At 27.8% G+C, this 13,732-nt stretch overlaps 1 long non-coding RNA gene across 1 annotated transcript; it reads right to left on the bottom strand.

Annotated features, from left to right (window-relative positions):
- Positions 1-6,892: 6,892 nt before the first annotated feature.
- On the bottom strand, positions 6,893-8,163 carry LOC136089157 (uncharacterized). Its single transcript, XR_010642814.1, has 4 exons — positions 7,984-8,163; positions 7,737-7,857; positions 7,503-7,662; positions 6,893-7,178 (listed from the first exon to the last, which is right to left on the bottom strand). It is a non-coding gene; the product is annotated as an uncharacterized LOC136089157 (long non-coding RNA).
- Between the last annotated feature and the right edge of the window lie 5,569 nt (positions 8,164-13,732).

Here is a 13,732-nt window from a genome sequence, read left to right as displayed (position 1 = left end):
AGAATGGACAACAGCTCCGGAGAACACTTCTGCAAAACAATAACAGGTATGTTGTCCGGGCCACAAGCTGTAGAAGAGTCTAGGCAGGAAATTACTTTAGATATAGAAGCTGGAGTGATATGAATGTCAAGCAATAGATCAACCTGTTTGTTGGCAATATCAGGTAGAACACAACTAGTGGAATCAAGAGATGATATTGATGAAAAGTTTTTAGCAAACAGTTCAGCTTTGTCTTTAGGTGAGATGACAAAGTCTGAACCACCCAAGAGAGGTGGAATTAAAGATTTTCCCTTGTTATTGATATTATTAAAGATTCTCCAGAAGTCACGAGAGCTTAATTTTTGAGATGAGATACGAGATTTCATGACCTGTGAATAGCGGGTTTTGGCTTTAGGCAAAAAACCTTTTTACAATTGTTTCTAGCAGTAATAAACAGCCGCCTGTTTTCTGGAGAATTGTTTTGCTGATAAATATGGAAGTAACGGTTTCGATTGGCAATCGCAACAGCACAGTGTGAGGAAAACCATGGAGGAGAGTGAGGCTTGACCTGGAATCGTCGAGAGGAAACAAAAGATTCCATGCCAGCCTGAATTCACGAAGCTATGTAAGGAGCTTATTTGTCAGCAAGATGAAAAAAGATTTCTACCCAAGGGCCATCACGAAGAAAACCACGGAAAGAATCCCAGTCAGCTTTACTGTAGTTGTTCGTAGAGGTTCTGTATAGTTGTAGAGTTGTTACTGTAGAGGTTCGATAATAGAGGGATTCAGGTGATGAAGTTTTTTGTGTTTTATAGTTTTTGGTACTTTATTCATTTTTAAATTAGATTGAAGAACTTGACTCAAAGCATAGATAGTACTCAGAACACTGTTTAATAACCCAAGCAATTGCTTCATTACTACTAATAAACCCTAAACCGTGACAAAGGGCTCCAAATGTTGTCTCCGCAATGCATACCAAAAGTACAAACAGGGACACTATCCATGCGCAACATGGCACTGTTAATACTTTGATATTTTTCAGCTGTTGATGGAATCAGCCTTTCTGAAAGCTACCACAGAGTTCGGGAAACCTGACTACCAGCCGGCCTCAGAACCATAAAACTGAGTTTTAGAGCTGTACCCTCATTAGGAGATAATAGAATGAGTTGCCTAGTCATAAAAACAGAGACAAAAGCAAAACCCATCCATTGAGTCAAGAAGATCCAGCATTCAACATCCTAAACTGGAAACAATGTATTGTAAATACATCTGTGCCAGCCTAATAGATGAAGAAGGGGTGCAAGGCTGGTCAACAGATGGAATCTGTTTACCCCTTCTTTGCCTTGGAGGCCTTCTACAAGACAGTAGCAGGGTGCATTTAACATCTGCTTAAGATGAGTATTTTCATCGGGGGGTGTTTTAAGTCAGAGTTGGCATCTCCTAGCCTTTGCCTAAAAAGGCGTATTCTACTAGGCAGCAGGACATGAATCAGATTGTACTGGGTTACATGATACCAGTAGCAGGATAACCTGATCTGACTGGAGGATAACCTGAGCAGGATAACCTGATCTGACTGGAGGATAACCTGAGCAGGATAACCTGATCTGACTGGATATATATATATATATATATATATATATATATATATATATATATATATATATATATATATATATATATATATATATATATATATATATTCTTCCTGATGAACCTACTGATGGTGAAACGCAGTGTTAAAGTAATCAAAAAATAGATAAGTGTTTTTACTAATTTATTATTGCTCTGTTCTTTTAGAACATTGAGCACTCTGTTTGTAGAATACACTAAAATAATTTATATATATATATATATATATATATATATATATATATATATATATATATATATATATATATATATATATATATATATATATATATATGTATGTGTGTATGAATGTATGTATGTATGTATGTATGTATGTGTATGTATGTATGTATGTATGTATGTATGTATGTATGTATGTATGTATGTATGTATGTATGTATGTATGTATGTATGTATGTATGTATGTATGTATGTATGTATGTATGTATGTATGTATGTATGTATGCACGCATGTATGTATGTATGTATGTATGTATGTATGTATGTATGTATGTATGTATGTATGTATGTATGTATGTATGTATGTATGTATGTATGTATGTATGTATGTATGTATGTATGTATGTATGTATGTATGTATGTATGTATGTATGTATGTATGTATGTATGTATGTATGTATGTATGTATGTATGTATGTATGTATGTATGTATTATGCATATTCATTTTTAATTTCTTTTAACTTTAATTTGACTTTTTAAACTTGAACTTTACTTGCTTATATTTTTTTTATTAAGTTAAGCATGAAACTTGAGGTTAATTTCATTTTTTAGTTTAGCCCCACGTCTTCCTAACCATACATAGAAAGTTTTTTATTTTATATGGCTTCACTTATACATTTTTTTTCAGTTTAGGGATCGTCCGTAAATTGCGCTAACTTTCAACGCTAAATTTCACTAATAAACAAAATAAAAAATTATAAGTTCCCTCGCAGAGCCTCGAGTCATATAAAAAATCAAAACAGCGCATTAAGTTTAATTAAAATCGCCGCGTAAAAGAGCTTAAGATTTCTAACTTCCCTTTTATGTTAAATATTATTGCAATACTTTTTTAAAATTGTCATAAACATTTTCAATGTTTATGGCATAGCTTCTTTTTAGGTAAAAGAGTTATCATTAATTAGCGGTAAAAATCCAGCTGATAAAATTTAAAATGTTTTACTAATTATAATAAGTATTATAATTTTTCATAATTCAAAAAAAAGTTTCAATTTTAACATTTATGTTTGTCAGTATGACATTTATCATCTTTTTTATATATGTAGACTGACAACAGACTTGGTTTGTTCGCCGATAAACAAAACAAAACTTACGAAAATTTCGCATTTTTATCTTCCGTAACTAAGTTGCTTTTACGGAAGTTAAACATGCGCAAATTCACCTTTTGTAACGCATTATACGAAAAAAATAAATCATAATTCCGTAATAACGCTTTACGAAAAGAAACTTGCGAAAAAAATCATTTCGAAAGAAAACTTGCGAAACAGTTCCTTATGGAATGAACATTTCGGAATGTGCACTTACGGAAAAGACTCAAAAGCATTCATTAAATTGTTATATATATAAAAACGTTATTATTTAAATAAGAATAATGTTGTTAAATGATTCTTCAATAATTTATAAATATATTTCAGATATACATATATATATATATATATATATATATATATATATATATATATATATATATATATATATATATATATATATATATATATATATATATATATATATATATATATATATATATATATATATATATATATAAATTTAACAACATTATTAAAATATCTTGTTCCATTACAAAGTTTAATTTAACTTCACGTATTGTTCGACCGTTTTTAGTTCTTACTGAATCTTGCAATTAATTTATCACTTCCTTTCAGGCTAGCAACAGCTCTGAAACTTTCAGCGATTGTACAGTCATGGTGATCTTCTATGTTAAAGATATGTTTTGTTTCTAGGGGCGAAGACCCGAGGAAGGGTCGTATTGAACTTGCCCGCTGAAAAAAAAATATTGCTACTAGTTTTTTACGACCCTCCGAAATAGGTTGAGCTTTAAAACTTTCAGCAGTATTTTAGTCCCAATAACCTTGGGATGTTGCATAATAAAACATTTCCTTTGATACAAGGGGGAACGAGTGCCCTTACGACCTTCCCACCCGAACTTTTGCTTTTTTTTATAAAAGAAAATATTTCAGAAAATATCTTTGAAAACGATGTTCTTTAATTTTTTTTGAATTAACTTGTTGTTATTAAGGTAATAAAAGCAAAAGTTCATATAACAGAGCATCTTAAAAACAAAAAAAAAGTGAAACTGACTAAACATAAAATCATTCTATTTGAAAACAAGTAAGAGCTATTTTTAGGCATTGTAATATGTAATTAAGTTTTAGCATTCATTACTTAAATTAATTTTTTTTTTTTTTGATTTAAAATATTGAATTTTTTTCCAATTACGCAATTGCATTCGTATGTTAACGTTGCTCAAGTTATCTTCATTATTTTATTCTTATTCATTAAATGACATTAAAAAAGTTTATTTTATGAAAGTCTTGGTTTATTCATAAAATTTACAATTGAAACTTAATAATATTATACAATTATTTGTATTTTTGTTACTTAGTTAATTATACGTATTTGATTCATAAAACTTAATTAAATATATTTATTAAGCCACGTTTCGCAATTTTTTTTTCCGTTAAAAACTGTTCCGCAAGTTGCGGTGCGAAATAGTTTCGTTTCGAAAGAAAAATGGTTTTTTATCATTATTTCAAAAAATAAAACCTTTAAATGTTAATAAGTTCCAATACTAAAAATAAAATTTCAAATAATAAACATTTTTGTATATATGAAATTTTTATTTTTTACAATTATATCCATTTAGCCAACAAACTTTCTATGTTGACTTCAAAACGTCGTTTAGCGAAAGAGCTCGTTTTGCAAGTGCGACTTCCGTAAGCGCTACTTTCGTATGTAGCAAAATAGTTTTATTTCGTAATTAACTACATTTATTCAGTAGCATTTGCGAAATGAACAACGACAATTTTTTTTGTTTCGTAAAATTCGGTACGGAAAAAAAAAATCCTGATTCTCAATATCCTTCCGTATGAATTTTATTTTTCTTCCGGTTAACAACTCTACTACAGACACTGTTTTGTCAGAATACAGAATGAATGGTCTAAAGAGGAAAAAAAAGTTTAAAGAGTTGACAAGCCTATGTAACGATATCACTGATATTCTAATTAGCTTATTTTTGTGTTTTATTAACTTATAAAATTAAAAACGATGTTTTAATTAAAAAAAATTACTTTGTTTTTTAATTTCTTTGGCAAGGGAACATGACGTGTATTTAAGTATATTTATTTTATGATCTTATTAAACTGTTTTTTGTTTTTATTAGATGCTGCTTGAAGTCAAATAAAAACTTATCCAAAATGGATGCCATGCAATTTATTGGGATAGTAATTAGGCATTCTTCTGACTGATTAAAGAGAACATCCACATATATCGATATCGATCAATGATAGCTTAATTACCTATAATCAACTTTTCATTTTTTTAATTGTTTTTGCGTTTTTCAGTTATTCTCTCCTATTTACAATATACTATCAACTATACTCGACAGAATATATTAGTTTTTAAATTGGAAAGGGTAACTTTATTTGAAAATTTTTTCTGTTTTTTTGTAAAATTAATAATTTATTTTAAATAAATTAAATTACACATGATTTCTCTTTGTACCTCTCCTTACCTAGATTAAATCAAATCTAAATTGTCTGTTATATATCATTGCATTTTTTATATAACTTTTAAAAGAATGTCTATTTAAAATTAGGTTGTCTCTTGGACGTCTGAATAAGAAATCCTTATGTCTTTCACATGAGTCCCGCCAGAGACGTCCATAGGACGGCTCAATAATTAGTAACATTGCGAATAATTTTCTAGATAATTTTGCAAAGTTTTGATGTAAAGTAAATGATATTGGTTGGTAGTTTGAAGGATCTAACTTATTTCCTTTTTTGAACAGTAGAGTTATGTTTGCAATTAACCATTCATTTGGAACAACTTTTAGACTTTTACAAACAAAAAATTATTTTGAAAACTTAAATGTTCAATTGACGGAAATGTAATGCTGTGTTAAAAATAGTCACAAAATGTTTTTTTATAGGTGATGCTGGAAACCCTGGATATTACACAACCTAGGTTTCACTTTTAGTAAATCAGCTTTTAAATCTATTTTGTTAAACAAGTATGAATTAATTTATGAACTTTGAATGTCGAGTTCAAAACTATATTTAGCGTTTTTAAATATTATTACATTTATTTCGTATTTTTAAAGAAGAACTAACACCAGCTTTGCACTCAATAAATCTTTAGAAAACCCTACACATCTCAAAATTTGAATTTACTTATTTTAAAACAAGCGATTTGTTTACAATTCGACTGTTTTATTGCAAATAACTGAAAAAATTGAATCCCTAATACTTTATCTTAAAATCCATTGTTTTCCTGCACGTTTCATTAAGTTGGTTTTAATTTATATGTTCCTTTTTTGGATTTGGAGAAAGATAATAAGCTAATATTTGATAAACACTAGGGTGTCCAAAAAACCGCGGTTTCGGTTTTAATTTAAAAAAAAACCGCGGTTAACCGTGGTTTTCGGTTTTTTTGTTAATAAAAAGTTAATGTAAGTTTATCGATTTATCAGATAATCGTGATCTGATTTTTGTGCAGAAATTAGTGCAGCTCGAAAAAACACGTTCGATATCTGTTGAGGTGGGCTTTATATAGAGTATTGCGTTGTAAATTTTTTAAGATTTTCTGTTCTTTTTTTCGTATTTCAGTACAACAAAAACTCTTGCTTCAGCCATTTGAATTGATCGGTAGATTTAGGCAAGTGTGTGCCCAACAAGAAGTTTTAATGTGGGCCATATATGGCAATTGCATGTTAACCATATATTTACCACTCTCCTTTATGGGATGGCGTTGGTGCGGCCCACGTTTGATTATAATGCTTTTATCGTTCACAACCACACTAAAAAAGAACTAAAGCCACACAATACTTTTACATGAAAATTTAACGTGGACACGGTGTGAAAAAACCTATATAAAAAAGTCATTATGGTGACATATATATATACGTTAAATTTTCCTGTAAAAGTATAGTGCGGCTTTCTTTCTCTTTTAGTGTGTTTGTTTCTCTGTGTGTGAGTTTTAAGTGCAAAATAATATACTTTCATTAAAACTTTATTCACAATTATACAAGAACATTAAACACAATTATACAAGAACACTAAACACAATTATACAAGAACATTTAATTTATTCATTAGCTCTTCTCTCGATGCATACGTCTACCACCACGATCTGTGAAATAGCCACTATACTTACTTGCAATAAACTTTACAAACGCCTCAATAGAATATTTGCTTGACCTTTTCCAAGAGCGATAACTGTTCATCTGTAATTTATCAGTCATGAAGACATTCAAAATGTTTCGTACTATGTTCGATATATATTTTCCACCTGCTGTTGCTAGCCAGTTAATCTAAATACAGAAAACTAAACTATTTATAATAATTGAGTTACATTTAAACTATATTATAAATCAAAAGTAATTAAACAATACTATAAACACAAAACTATATAAATACAAACATATATACATACATATATATAATTACTAATAAATATAACTATATAATTTATTAGTAACTATTTATATAATAAATATTATATAATATTTATAATAAAATTTTTTAAATTTTTCTATAAATTTTCAATTGAATTTCAATGAAAGAGAACGGAAGTTTTACTTAAAAGTTACAACAACATTTTGTTAACATTTTATTAATATTTGAGTAAAACTTACTAACAGTGAGGCCATTTCATCATCCTGACATTGCAACAACATGAAATCTAACTCTTCTACGATACTCGCTTTAAGTAAACTTTCATCAGTATGACAAATTGGCATACGTTCTATCAGATGCTTTATTTTTTTCTTGTAGAAGTTACAAATTTTACTAAATCTAATCAAATATAAATAAGTCTAAGTATTAAAAAGAGAGATAAACTAATATAAGTAATTAAACAGATTTCTAACCTTTAATTAGGTTTTCAATGGAGGTCAATCTATATTTAACTGATTGTGTGATTGATGTGTGAGTGTGAGTAGAACTTTTGGTGTGAGCAATGTGAGGGGATGGCAAAAACTCCTGAGATGACTACAACAAAAACACAAAAAGTTTTAGAAGAAATATAGTTTTCTATTTTATTACATTTATACAAATGTTTATAATTTAATTATCTTTAATTATAGTTATACTACTTAACAACAAAGAAATTATTACTGAAGATAAACTTATTTCTTCGGGATCATTTAGTAATGACATAAAGCTTTCACTAGAATTTCCTTGGTGTTGTATCTCTCTCAAAACATTCTAGACATTTTTCAAATTTTTATATCTAATATTAATACTAACATTTTTTAACTTAAATTATTTTTATCAAGAAACATGTTTAATACTTTAATATAAATAATTAATTTTCGACAAAAAACGCCGATATTCAGCAATATTTCCTCTAAATTTCTCCGCGTTTACCAACTGCAGGTAAATGTTTACCTGCAGTTGTATTTTGTATAATACAACTGTAGGTAAACATTTACTGCAGTTTACAATATAAAACATATCTTTACACTGTAAATTATATAAACAATATAACTGTTCTATATATGTACGTTATATAAAACTCTAGGAATTAGATAAAGTAAGGTCAGCAAATATCGTATATATATATATATATATATATATATATAATATATATATATATATATATATATATATATATATATATGTATATAATTTATATATATTTATTTAAATAATATTTATATCCGTATGTATATATTTTTATATATATTTATATGCCTGTTGAAGATATATATAAATAAAATATCAAATCATGAAACCAATAATATAAACAAATTCGGAGAAAATTTATTAATAACATTTATAATTTCTTACATTGCTTGCCATTTTATGTTATTTCAGAATATTTTTCCGCTTATTTTAAGCGATTGCGCTAAGATGATTTTTCTCTCTAAATAAAACTTATTTAGAGAGAAAAAATCATCTTAGCGCAAGATATTTGGAAAAATTTGTGTTGGATAACAAGCCTCAAAAATTTTTATTAAAATACCGCTTAAATTTTAATTGTATATCAACAACTTAAATTTTCACTAAAAAACCACTTAAATTAAAAAGGGTGTGACGTCATGAAATAACCTAGTGATTTTCATAATAGAATAAAATAGTTTTAATTTAAAATTTAAAATGTGGTCTTATAATGTCAAGAAAATGTGTTTTATATGAGTGGTCCATATGATAACCACATCCATTTTGCACATATTTATTTAAAGAGTATACCACATTAGGTGGAATGATTATGTGGACCGCATTATGTGTTCCGCATGTGGGCCACACCAATCATCAGTTTATATATCGATAATCATCTAGAATATAGTTTTACAATTTTATTCCACTTATAAGCACTATGGCCACATGTGGGTCACATATACCTTTCTTGTCGGGTTATGCTATCTTACTATTTCTAAATACTAACTGATTGATTTTTCTGAGTCAATTTTTACCAAAAAAATTACAGAAGATAAATTGATGACAGTCACGCTAGATTCGATTAATACAAAATCATGGTATATTTTATTTATTTATTAAATAAGCAAGAAACAGCAGTAAAATATAATTCAGAAAATAATTAAATAAGAGTTAAACTATCACTAATATTCAAATAAAGCATTAAACGTTAATCCAAAGAAAGTTAAGAGTGTTTTTAAAAGTATTGTGTCTCAAGCCATTAAAATTTGTTCCAAAAAGTATCTTAATGATAAAACACAGTTTTTAGTAAACATATTTGCAGAAAATGGACACAATAAATCAAACCTAGTTAATTGTCAAGAACTATATTCAAAAAACAAACAACCTTCCTAACATAAATTATAATAAAACAGAAACAAGTAAAATATACAGTTAAAGTTACATGGCTTCCAAGAACAGGTCTAAAACTTAGAAAAGAACTTAAACCATACAACATCAAAATAATTTTTACTACACAACTTTAAACAATTAGTCAAAATTAATTCCTAAAAGTAATCCCAGTGTTGAGAACAAAACAAGAAAGTTTTAATGAGATGCATTGAACATTAAAAAAACTATTTAAATAGTAAGTGGAATGCATCTGATTCAACCGAACATAGTAGAGAATGTAATGGTTTGTTTGATTAGTCACATCCCGAAATTCTGGCAATAAAATCAGAGCATGACGGACGTAAAACTGTTAAAGTGAGAGAATCACTCAAAATTAACTATGTCTCATACCAGGAAATAAAAGACGCTTCTATACTTCTCTACTGTGACAATGGCGTTAAAGTATCTACAAACAGTAAGAAACCTTTGTTTACAAAAATTATCCAAAAAAGAAGATATAGATTATACACATGTACTAGCAGAAAACAAAGTGTCAAAAGACTTTTTTATAAATATAAACATTCATCTATCAAATAAGGAACAAAAAAATAATTATTTTTTATCTTAGAAATATATAAAACATAAAAGAAAAAAAATTAGAAAAAAGGCATGTTTCAAAATTGGAGGGTAGACCTGGACATATGATTAACGATGATTTTACCTCTTTTTCACCAGTGTGACACAAATGTAATATATAATATTGAAGCATTAGAATGTTTCCAACACATTTTTAAAAAATCGCCTTAAAAATTTATATAAAAAAAGTTGTTTATTTAAGTTTAAGTTTTCCGGAACCACCTTCCAAACTTGTGTCCGATACGACCCGATTGTACTTCATTCACAAATACTAGTTTTAAGACCAATGAATTAAAGTTTTAAACGAATTTTTAATAACTATTGTAAATAAAAATGTATCTTTTATCAATAAAAATTTACTATATAAAATAACTAGCAACAAATCAAAAAACATACTGGTCTCCACATGTTACCGACCACCTGAAGGTGATTTGTTTAAACTTTCCAATCATTTAAAACAAATTTTTATAAAAAACAGCAATGCTATTCAACAATTTAAAGACTCACTGTCGGCATAAGAGTGGGATAAGGTATACCATGAATGCAATCTTGGGCACACTAACTCTGCTTATAATAACTTTGAAAAATTTTTCCTAAAATACTATAATATGCACTTCCCAATTAAAGTAAAATTAATAAAAGAAAAACACTTAAAATGTCCATGGATCACCAAAGGTTAACAATCCTCAAAATTAACAAATCCTCAAAAAAACAAAAAAACTTTATATTAAATACTTAAAAAATAGAAATGAGGCAAACCTAAATATTTACAAACAGTATGAAAACTTGTTTGAAAAAATTTAAAAAAATTCAAAGAAAAACTATTACTCAAATAAAAATAAAAAACGCAAATGGTGATATTAAGAAAACTTGGGATATCATGAAAGAAATAATTGGGATAAAAACCTGCAAAATAAATAGTTTACCTGCTCAAATTGTCATAGATAATAAAGAGTATGACAATAATAATGCAATTTCAGAAAAATATAATAGTTATTTTGTCAACATAGGCCCAAATCTAGTTTCAAAAGTCAATTGCCTAAACAACTCATTTGAAACTTATTTAACTAGTGTCAACAACGAATTAAGATTTAAAGAACTAAAAATTGATGAACTCGAAAATGCAATAAACTCTCTTAAAATAAACAAGAATCCAGGTATAGATGACATTTGCAGTAATATCGTCGTCAATGTCTTTTTGGAGATACGCAAACCTATTTTCGAAATATTTAAATCATCAATTATAACTGGAACTGTTCCAGATAAATTAAAAGTAGCTAAAATTGTACCTATTTTTAAAACCGGTGAAACATTTCTAATAAACAATTATAAACCAATCTCAATACTTCCAACCTTTTCTAAAATACTTGAACGAATAATCTACAATAGATTATATGAATACCTAATTCAAAACAAATTCTTAAATTAAAAACAATTCGGCTTTCAAGCACAGCACTCAACAGAACATGCAATTTTAGATTTAGTTAATAGCATAAGTGATTCTTTTAATAAAAAGCAATTTTTAGTAATGGCAGCATGCTGCCATTACTAAAAATTGATAATATAAACATCGGAAGAACTGAAACTATTAAATTTCTTGGGATAATTATTGACGAAACAATTTCTTAGAAAGCCCATATATAAAAACATTAAATACAAAAATTTCAAAAAGTATCGGCATACTTTACAAAGTCAAAACTATACTTTCCCAGGAAAATCTGAAAATTCTCTACTTTTCTTATATATAAAGTTATCTAATATATGCTAATATTGTCTGGGGAAGTACAAATAAATCTAAATTAAGTTATAAGGTCCCTCATCTATATACACACCAAAAACACGCATCAAGATTGATTCATAATAAAAATAAATTCACTCATGCCGATCCTTTACTTAAAAACTTGAATGCTTTAAGTATCTATCAAATTAACCTCTACCAAAATGTTTTATTTATGCTCAAATATAAGCTCGGACTTATCCCAACTCATTTTACTAATAACTTTTTTCAAACCAACGCCAACAGATATATCACACGAGGAACCGGAAACTTTACACTGCCCATAAAAAAAAACAAAATTTTCGAGATTTTCAATTGTATACCGTGGCCCCTATTTATACAACAAAACAATACCTCAAAATATAGAACTTACTAAATTGGATAATATAATAAAATGTAAAAAGAACAATTTAAGCTATAAAAATAAATAAAAAAGAAATAAAACATAAACTAAAAAACAAATAAATAAAAATTGTTAGCAACTATACATAGTAAAATATTACTGAACAGTAGATCTCAAAAATTAATGTGTGTTTTATAGATTTACTCTTTAAATTTTTAGCTTATTTTTTATTTTAAACGTTCTCGATGAAAAGACTTTTCTTAGTCTTCTGCGAGTTTCCTTACAACTACATAGTACTACTAATTCATGTTAATATATATTTTTAACAAATAATATATATTTTTAACGACACTGACAAGCAAGTCCCTTGTAGCTAGGGCTGTTATCGATTAACCGATTAATCGTTTTTTTTTTTTAATTTGATTAATTAATCGATTATTCGAAAAATTAGAACGATTAATCGACGTTTTATATTAGGAATTGGTTTTATATAACAATAAGCAGTTCAGAGTTTTTCCGTCTTTAAACACCGGATCGTTGACACTGGAGTTAGTAATTGCTTCATGTTAAACCACGGAACTAACTAAGTAAGCCATAATTTTCAAGAACATCTTGAATATTTACATTTATTACTTTTAGAAAAACTTTATTCCTCGTGTTTTTCTTCATAATGGTATGTTGATAATAATCTTTTTGAATGTATTTTTGTGGGAATGTGTGTTCTGATTTGAATTATAGTGTACTTTGAAAGATTTTTATAAATTATATTTTCGTTTTAAGATTTATCTGATAATATATGCAACAGCAATGATATATGGGTGCAGCCAAAAAAAAGACAGTCTAAGGTTTGGGTTCATTAATTAGAAAATATAAACGATTCACGAACTTTAAAATGCAAGCATTGTGACACCAAATTTAAATTGCATTTATCAACTACATCCTTAATGTACCACATGCAACACAAACACGACCTTCTATTAGAGCCTTCTTCAAGAAGCTCATTAGTTGCACAAAGTAGTTCTCAAAAGATAGTTTCATCCCATTTTCAAAAAAAAAATTCTTGTCCTGGGTTAATTCTTGCAAAGTTAACAGCTTTAGATAAAATACCATTTTCAACTTTAGCAAATAGTGAAGAAATTATCAAAGGATGGAAAGCTTAAGGTTTAAAAATGCCATCAACAAGACAAGGAATTAAAAGTATTACACTTGAGTATGCTGACCAGATTAGAGAAAAATTAAAAAGTGATTTAAAAAAGAGAATAGAAGATGATGAGAGATTTTCATTATCATTAGACGAGTGGAGTTCCAAAAAAAACAGACGTTATATGTGTATGAATATCCATATGAAAAACGGAATT

The sequence above is a fragment of the Hydra vulgaris genome, chromosome 12 (genome assembly GCF_038396675.1).
Source record: "Hydra vulgaris chromosome 12, alternate assembly HydraT2T_AEP".
In the NCBI taxonomy this organism is placed as follows: domain Eukaryota; kingdom Metazoa; phylum Cnidaria; class Hydrozoa; order Anthoathecata; family Hydridae; genus Hydra; species Hydra vulgaris.
Note: the sequence above shows the minus strand (reverse complement) of the source record. Positions and strands in the feature narration are given on the sequence as shown.